This window comes from Elephantulus edwardii, unplaced genomic scaffold, assembly GCF_000299155.1.
Source record: "Elephantulus edwardii isolate Elephantulus edwardi_28Jun2011 unplaced genomic scaffold, EleEdw1.0 scaffold00251, whole genome shotgun sequence".
Taxonomy (NCBI): Eukaryota; Metazoa; Chordata; class Mammalia; order Macroscelidea; family Macroscelididae; genus Elephantulus; species Elephantulus edwardii.
In genome coordinates, this window is record NW_006400001.1 from 3,487,093 (window position 1) to 3,497,259 (window position 10,167).

The 10,167-nt window shown below is 40.1% G+C and overlaps 1 pseudogene; it reads left to right on the plus strand.

Annotated features, from left to right (window-relative positions):
* LOC102870228 overlaps positions 1-4,069 on the plus strand; it is a 38,337-nt pseudogene extending 34,268 nt beyond the window's left edge.
* Positions 4,070-10,167: the final 6,098 nt, after the last annotated feature.

The following is a 10,167-nucleotide window of genomic DNA, read 5'->3' on the forward strand; positions in this document are numbered from 1 at the left end:
CATTCTCACACCTCTGCATTCAGCCCCCTCAACCCCTTGAATCCTCATACTCACTCTACAATAATGATTTTATACAGTATTTGTCCTTGTGGGACTGAGTTACCGCAGAATAATGCTCTTCAGTCCCTCCCAAGTTAGGTAATAATTTACAAAAGCATTGCTCCTGCATGCTGCGTGGTATTCCATTGTATGACTGTACCACAACTTCTCAATCCATTTATTTGTGGTTGGACATATGGGCTGTTTCAATGTCCTTGCAATTAGTCTTTTTCATGTGAGGGCCCTGAAGTACTCTTTTTACTTTTCTTATGAAACCCTTTTCTGAGATGGTATTGCCAAACGTTTGTTGTTCCCCCCCCCAACCTGTAGATTTTCCCCCCTTCCTTGTTGGAAAGAGTTGTTAATGCACACAGAGGCAAAATTTTTGAAGGTTCTGTTATGGTATCCTCTCCTGTTTTTGCATTCCTGGTAGTATTTGCCAGCTTATTTATACCATTGGCTAGGCTTTGTAAGTTTGGTTCCATTTTTATCTCTTGGGAGATAAATGGTGATATTTATGGCTTTGGGCTTTATGCCCCACCTCTTTGATTCATCTTAAGATTTTTTTGGGGGGCTTATGGTGTATGTATCAATCAGCTGTGGGTCAGAAGCCTCTTATTAAAGCAAACAGGATTGGTGAGTGGGCCTTTGCCTTTAAAAGTTCATGGAGAGGAGATTAAAAATCTACTGATGGATCATAATAAGTTGTGGTTGACACTGAGAAGAATGGGAATCCCACAACACTGAATTTTGCTCATGTGGAACCTATACCTAGACAAAGATTCTTACCACTAGACCAATAGGCAGTGTCATGGTGGATGGAGAGGAGATTGAAACTATCACAAGCTTCATCTTGCTTGGATCCACAATTAACATCCTTGATATCAGCAGTCAGGAAATAAGGAGACACATTGCCCTGGGAAACTCAACAGTTAGGGAGCTCTCCAAATTATTGAAAAGTAATGATGTCAGTTTGCGGGCTAAGTTATGTTTGATTAAGGTCATGGTCTTTTCGACCACTTGTTACACATCTGAGAGCTGGACAATGAATAAGAATGACTGAAAAAGAATTGACATCCACGAGTTGTGGTTTTGGAGAAGAGCATTGAACTTGTCATGGAGGACGAAGAGAACAGATATGTCTTGGAGAGGGTGCAGCCAGAAGGCTCTTTGGAGGCAGGAATGGTTCACATACTTTAGGCATGTTGCTATGAGGAGCTATTCCTTGGATAAAGGTATGACGCTGGGGAGGTTGGAGGGTTGGCAAAAGAGAGGAAGCCCCTCAACTCGGTGGATAGATTCGGTGACTATTGCAATAGGCTCTTCTAAGCCAGGATTGTTAGCATAGCACAGGATAGAACAGGATTCAGATCTTTTGTTCATAGGTCGCTATGATTTGTACTTGACTCGATGGCAACTAACAACAGTAAGAATGTAATAATCATAACCATTTTTGTTACAGTTACTTGCAATTTTATTCTTCTCTATACTCACTTTGGTAGGTAGGCTAAGATTAATAATGACCTTCCATTCGCTTTCCAAGTCACAAAAGGAGAATGTTGATCTTTCTCCTTAGGAGCAACTGGTGGATTCAAACCACCAGAAATACAGCCTTTGGATTAGCCACTCATCACCCTCTAGAATATGCCACCAGAACTCCACTGTTTTTTTCCATATATCAGTATGTTAGTTTAACCATTAAAAAAAATTAACAGATTAATTCTATTTGTTTCACTTTGCTTCACAATTAACACATACGGCTAGCAACCACAAAACCAAAAGACATGAGTTTCTTATGATCATTATGATTTGAGGCTTTATCTCTAGGTCCCTAATTTACCTTGAGTTTATTTTGGTGCATGATGTATGGTGAAATAGGTCCATCCTATTTCAATTTTCTGCAGGTGGATGTAGAGCTTTTCAGTGCCATTTATTGAAGAGGTTGTCATTTCCTCATTTAATATGTTTGGATATGTTGTAAAATACCAATTTATCATAGGTGATCGAGTTAATTTTGGGCCTCTTGATTTGATTCATTAGTCTATGTACCTATAATTGTATCTATATGATGTTTTTTTGTTTTTATGAATAGACTGAGCAGTAGGTTTTGAGATATGGAAATGCTATGCCTCCTAGACTTCATTTTTATTTTGCAGAAGACCTTTACTTACTTGAGATCTTTTTACTTTCCAAATACACTATCAAATTGGCTTTCTGATATTCTTGAAAAATAAGTTTGGTTTGTGTGTTATGATTGCATTGAACATGTAGCTTGCATTGGGTAGGGTAGTCATTTTCACTTTGATCAGTCCTGTTCTCCATGAACATGATAAGTATTTCCATTTAGTTAGGTCTCTAATTGTTTATGGTAGTAATGTTTTACAATATTCTTTATAAAGATGCTTTTGTGTCTCTAGGAGTAGCAACAATACCAGGGTAGAGACTAAGGTACACCTGATCCAGGTCAGAGTCTTTGCAATTGCATGCTAGTATCAAAGAGCTGGACAATGACTAAGGATGACAGAAGAAGAAGAATTGATGCAATTGAGTTGGAGTGCTGTACAAGAGTATTGAACATACCATGGACAGCCAGGAGAACAAAAGTAGGTCTGTCTTGGAGAGCGTAAAACCAAGTGTCTCCTTCGGAGATAAGGATTTTGAAGCTCTGTCTCACATACTTTGGACATGTGTCCGGAGAGAAAGGTTCTTGGAGAAGGACATCATGCTTGGAAAGGTGAAGGAACAGCACAGGAGAGGAAGATCCCTGATGAGATGAATGACATGTCAGTCCATAGTATGTTCAATACTCTTCTCCAGCACCAAAACTCAAAGGGATTAATTATTTTTCAGTCATCCTTAGTTATTGTCCATCTCTCTGATGGATAGCAAGCAATTGCAATGACCATGATGGCCTGGATGAGATGCACCTTATTCTTCAGACTGACATCAATACTGTTTAGCACTCTGGCAGCAGATTTTCCTAATTTGTCTTTTTAGTTCTTGTCTTATGGGATGAAACATATACATCTTAGCCTATGGCATAAATAAGTTTTCAAATATAGTCAGAAGTGTACAATCAGGAAATAATAAAATCAATAAATATGATCTTTTATAATATTAAGTTCCTGTGTATATTAAAAACTTTTTCCAATAGAAGGAAAAGAAAATCTACAGATTGGTAACAATACTTGGTAATGCTATCACAGACAAAGATGTCATAACAAAAGTATACAGACTACTACAAGGCTTCCACAAGAAAAAAACAAAAACAAAAACAAACACACAAACCCGAAAAACCCTGATAATCCAATAACAAAATCGCAAAACATATGGAAAAACTTTTCACAAAGAAATCCAGATGGCTAACAGACACAGAAAGATACCTTTACACTGAATGACAGCCACATGCAAATCAAAATCAAAATGAGGAACTATTTCACCCCAAGCGGTAGCAAAGTTCAACAGGACAGCAAGGAATAGAGAATGTGGAGAAATAGGAATTCTCATTCACTGCTGGCGGATTGTAAAATGATGTAACAACTGTGGAAGACAGTTTGACATTCCCTCAAAAAACTGAACTTAGAAATTCCATATGATTCTGTTATCTAACTGCTAGAAATAGGTAGTTAAAAAGTGGCGGACGACGTGGACCAGCAACAAACCACCAACACAGTAGAGGAGGCTCTAGATCTTATCAGGCTCAGCCTGGATGCGCGAATTTATGTGAAGATGCGCAATGACCGAGAGCTCCGAGGAAGATTACACGCTTATGATCAACATTTAAATATGATATTGGGAGATGTGGAAGAAACGGTGACTACTATAGAAATTGATTAAGAAACATATGAAGAGATCTATAAATCAACACTAGAGATTGCAGCAGTCAAGAAATCAAAAGAGAGACCTCTTTAAAGTGCGAAAGAGCAAGGACGTCAGTGCAGAGACTAAGTCAACGAAGCGGAATATTCCAATGCTCTTTGTTCGGGGAGATGGTGTTGTTCTAGTTGTCCCTCCATTGAGAGTTGGCTGAAACCAAGAATTTGTCCAATGGGGAAGAGACTTTGTACAGTAGTCTCTTTAATGTATAATATATTAAAAAGAGAAACCTGCATAAATTTTGATACTCAGATGTGACCAGTGGGTCTTCAGTCCTGAAGTGAGTTCATTTAGATAGCTTATACGTTCTTTGGTTAAATGGCATTTTCATTTTTCTCCAACCCTTCAAATAAATGTAATCACAAAATTAACAGACCTTTTCCAAATAAAAAAAAAAAAGTGCCAGTGACTTGAATACAACTCTTGGAGACCCTGTGAACAATAGATCTGAGCCCTGTACGGTTCTGTGCCAACCTCATACTTTCTGACACACTAGAGCCCGTTGCAACAGCTACACCCTTTCCAAGACATGTTTGCTTCTTTTGATTTTGTTTTTGGCAGTTCATGGGATGTTCAGTGCTTTTCTCCAACACTGCAGCTCAAAGGCATCAATTCTTCTTCAGTCATCTTTATTCATTGTTCAGCCCTCAGATGCATAGCAAGTGATCAGAAAGATCATGGGAGGAATCAGATGCATCATAGTCGTCAAATTGACATCATTACTCCTCAATAATTTAGAGAAGTCCCTAACTGCAGATTTTTCCAATGTAATGTGTCTCATTTCCTGATTGTTGGTACCAAGAGTGCTAATTTTGGATCCAAGTAGAATGAAGTTGTTGACAGGTTAAATCTCTTCTCCATTCATCATGAAGCTGCCTATAGGTCCAGTGGTAAGAATCTTTGCTCTCTTGACACTGAAATGCAGTCCATACCAAAGAGTGCATTATTTGATATTCTGCCACAATTGCTTCAACTCCTTTTCACTTTCAGCCAGCAAGGTTGTATCATGTGCATAATGCAGGCTATTGATGAGTTACCCTCAGATTCTGATGTTGCATTCCTCTTCAAAGAGTCCAGCTTCTCAAATAAAATTTGCTCAACATACAGATTGAATAGGTATGAAGAAGGACTACAACCCCGATGCAATTTCTTCTTCATTTTAAACTATGCAGTGTTTTCCTGTTCTATTCACACAACAGCTTCCTGGTCCAGGTATAGGTTTCACATGAGTACAATTAAGTGCTCTGGAACTCCCATTCTTCTCAATGTCAGTCATATCTTGTTATGAAACACACAGTCAAATGCCTTTTCATAGATAGTAAAGAACAAATATACATTCTGTGGTATTCTTTTACTTTCAGCCAGGATCCATCTGACATCATCAATGATATGTTTCCACAAACTCTTCTACCTCAGGCTTCAACAACTGGCAGTTCCCTATTTATGTAATAGCCATTTTTGAATGATCTTCAGTAATATTTTGCTTCCACATGATATTAATGTTATTGCTTAATAGTTTCCACATTCAATTAAATCACCTTTCTAGGGAGTGGGAACAAATATAAACCTCTTCCAATCCTTTGGCCAGAGAGTTGTCCTCCAAATTCCCTAGCATTGACTGGTGAGTTCATTCAAGGCTGCATTTGTTAACTGAAACAAGTCCACTGGTATCCCATAGATTTCTAAGGACTTATTTTTTTGTGAATGCCTTCATTGCAGCTTCCACTTCCTTCTTTATTTCCATTGACTCCTGTTATATGGTACTTTTGACATTTTTCAGTGTCAATCAGTTCTCTTGGGTACAGTGATTCTGTATATTCCCTCCATCTTCTTTTGGCATTTTCTGGGTCATTTAATATATTGTTCATGATGTTGTTGTTGTTATGTGCCGTCGAGTTGCTTGCGACTCGTAGTGACCATATGTACAACAGCCTTAAACCCTGCTCTATCCTGTGCCAATCCAGCTGCCTCAGACACACCCATCCCGGTTACCCCAGTAACTGAATCAATCCACCTCATAAAGGGTCTTCCCCTCCTGAGCCGTCCCTCCACCCTCCCAAGCATGATGTCCCTCTCCAAGAACCGATCCCTCCTTACAACATGTCCAAATTATGTCAGACAAAGCCCCAGAATCCTTGCCTCCAAGGAGCAGCCTGACCATGGAGCCAAGCAGACTAAAGTTAACAATCTCAGTCTCTTCACCATCCATCCTGATGCTGCCAATTGGTCTAGTGTTGAGAATTTTTGTCTTGGCATTGAGCCTCAATCCATATTAAAGGCTGCACTCTTTGACCCTCTGCAGCAAGCATTTCAGCTCCTCCTCAGTTTCAGCAAGCAGGGTTGTGTCAATCTACATAGCACATATTGTTGATAGATCTTCCACCAATCCTGATGCCACACTTCTCCTCATAGAGCCCAGCCTCTCAGATAACCTGTTCTGCATACAGTTTGAAAAGGTATGGAGATAGGACACATCCCTGGAGTACACATTTCCCAATTTTGAACCATGCCGTGTTTCCCTGCTCTGTTCTGATGAGTGCCTCTTGGTCCAAGTACAGGTTTCACATCAGCATGACCAAGTGTTCTGGGATTCCCATTCTTCTCAGAGTCAGCCACAGTTTGTTATGATCCACACAGTCAAATGCCTTTCAATAATCAATGAAACACAGGAAAACATTCTTCTGGTATTCCCTGCTTTCAGCTAAGATCGATCTAACATCAGCTACTATATCCCTAGTGCCACGACCCCTTCTAAATCCAGCCTGGACTTCTGGCAATTCTCTGCTGATATGTTGTTCTAGTCATTTTTGGAAAATCTTCAGTAGAATCTTGCTTGCATGTGTAATCAATGATATTGTTCCATATTTTCCACACTCGGTTGGGTCACCCTTCTTTGGAATGGAAACAAATATAGATCTCTTCCAGTCAGTTGGCCAAGTGGTTGTTCTCCAGATTTCTTGGCACAACTTGGTGAGCACATCCAGGGCAGCATCTGTTAGCTGAAATATGTCAATTGGTATACGATCTATTCCTGGGACCTTATTTTTTACCATTTCCTTCAAAGCAGTTCATCTGGGGGATTCTTCTCCTACTCTTTCCTTCCACCCTCCCAAGCATGATGTCCTTCTTCAAGGACTTATCCTTCCTGGCCAGATGCCCAAAGTATGCAAGATAAAAGTTCAGAATCCTTCCCTCCAAGGAGTAGCTTGGTTTTATCCTCTCCTGCATAGACCTGTTAGTTCTCTTGGCAGTCCATGATATATTTAATACTCTTCTGTAGCACCTCAACACAAGTTGTTGTTGTTATTGTCATATGCCATCGAGTCGCTTGCGACTCATAACGACCCTATGTACAACAGCCCTAAACCATGCTCTATTCTGTGCCAATCGCACTGCCTCTGACACACCCACCCTGATTACGCCAGTCACTGAATCAATCCATCTCATAGAGGGTCTTCCCCTCTTGCACCGTCCCTCCACCCTCTCAAGCATGATGTCCCTCTCCAAGGATCTGTCCCTCCTGGCAACATGTCCAAATTATGTCAGATGAAGCCCCAGAATCCTTGCCTCCAAGGAGTTGCTTGGTTTAACCCTCTCCAGGATGAATCTGTTTGTTTTCCTGGCAGTCCATGGTACATTCAATACTCTTCTCAGGCACCACAGCTCAAAGGCATCAATTCTCCTTCTGTCCTTCCTAGTTATTGTCCAGCTCTCTGATGCATAACAAGTGATTGCAAAGACCATGGCCTGTATCAGGCACACCTTAGTCTCCAGAGAGACACAGTTGCTCTTGAGTACTTTAGAGAGGTCATTAACAGCAGACTTTCCCATCGCAATACGTTTTTTGATTTCCTGACTGCTGGTGCCAAGAGTGTTGACTGTGGAGCCGAGCAAACTGAAGTTGTATTTCAGCTAACAGATGCTCAACTCAAGGGCATCAATTATTCTTCTGTCAACTTTGATCATTGTCCAGCTCTCTGATGCATAGCTTGTAATTGTGAAGACCAGGCATATTTATTTAAAAAAATATTGTGTAATAATAATGAAATCTCTCTGGACCGGCGGGTCTTCCATGCTCGTCCTGTTCATGCTGGGCCTACAGGCTGACTGGGAAATCCCAGCTGACAGGCACTTTTTCAGGGTTCAGGTCGTCTTGGCCCAGGCAACGGGAGCAGGCTGAGGCCTCCTGACAGCATGAGGAAGGGCTGGCGGTGCAGGAGGGCGGCGTGGCCGCTGCTTGGGGGCCGCTGAGGTCTGGAACGTGAGCCCTGGCCTCCAGGCTTGGCTTCCTCGTCCTGCAAGGGCGGGCTGGGGGACGCAGGTGGTATAGCACTGGTCTGTGTGCTGCTGTGCAGAGGTAACTTGTGGTCGCTATGATGCTGACCACTGTGACAGTGATGTGCCAATCGTGGTAATGGGTACCCATGGTGCACAGTGTTGGCTGGAGCTTCCCGACTAAATCAAGCCTGGAAAAAGGAGCGGCATCCACTTCCAAAATGGCTTGCCTCGGGAAACTCTTAGTACGAACAGTGCTCAGGCTGTTCGTTCATAGGGTCGCTATGAGTCGTCTACGACTCGACGGCGCCAAACAACAACAACAATAATGAAATATCAGGAATGTTAACATTAATTTTAAAAAAAGTTTATTTAAATGAATAGAGATTTCTGATGGCTTGGGGATAAGGAGGTGCTCTGTCAACCCAAATGCATGTGGTTAGAAAACACAAGCTGAAAGATAGTCTATCTCTTCTCATTTTATTTACAGCTTCTAAATATTTACTGGAGGGTCAATTGATAAGTATTCCTGACTTGAGGGTACATGCTGTTGTTGTGTACTGACCCATAGTTTACCTTCCGGTGGGTTTTCAGAAGCAGTTAATCACATGGAAAGAGATTGTCCATCCTTCTCCTGTGGAGCAGCTGGGGGCTTCCAACCGTGTGCCTTAGAGATTACAGCGCAGCTTCTTGTTATGAGGCCACCAGAGCTCCAGGAGGGTACATAACAATGACAGAACCATTCAAGCCAGATGCCTCTGGCAGTGTACACAACTGACATTCTCACCAGTTAAAGGAAAGTTTGGTGATCCAACTTCACCTAGAAGGAACTAAGGAGAAAGAGCTGGGATCTCTTACAGATTCAGTCAAATAAAACTATCATGCACATTTCTATGACACACAGGGGTCACTGCGAGTTAAGACGATAGTCACTGGCTACTTATAGCTGATAGTAAATTTTTCCAATGTTTTATTACAGAATTTCTTTCCTTTTCCTAATCAAGACCTAATGCATTACCATGTATTTAATATTCATTTAACATCTCTTTACTATATTTTAATATGGAGCAGGTTTTTATTCTTTTTGATCTTTAATGATATTGACATTTTTAAGAGTAAATGCCAGTTATGTTGTAGAATATTTCTCCATTTGGGTGTGTCTGATGTTTCTTAATGATTAGATTTAAAGACATGAGATTTTAGGCAGGAATGGTACACGTATAATTTCATTTTCTTCTTGGTGTATCATAGCAGGAGACACATAATATCCCAATACTTTGCATAATTTTAACTTTGATCTCTTGGTTAAAGTGATGACTATCATGTCTTTCCACTTTGTTAATATTTCCCTTTGAAATTAATAAATAATTCATGACAAAATACTTCAAGACTTCAATATGTGCATATTCTGTTTCTCATGAAATTTTCACTGGCTATTTTTTTATCAATTGTTGATTCCTACTTAATTAAATTATTATCATGGTGATTGCACAGTGGTGATTATGCTAAGTGTTTCATTTATTCTACATGTATTAGTTGACATTATATTGTACCTTTTCAAATTTGTAATTATTCATTGATAATCAATATGGTCTAGTTTTTCTTATTTCAAACAAAGGATTAGAATCATTGATACCATTACTTATTTTGATGCTTGGATTGTCACAGAATTGGCAACCCTTCTAAGGTGGATCTTTTTATACTTCTTACCTGTCATCAATACTCTGTGAGCACTTGTTATTTTCAGGCACAAGAAGATATCCTATTTTAATTTTTATTCTTTTTGTCTTTTCCCACTACTAGTTATTTCTCAAAGGAAGTCTATTTCCTTTCAAGGTAGGAAAATATTTAGAAATCATTCATGGGAATAATGGTTTAAACTCATTTTAAAAGGAAGCTCTGGTGGCCTAGTGGCAAGAAGTTTTGTGCTGAAATCCCAAAGGTCCACCGTTCAAGTCCACCAGATGCTTTGCTGGA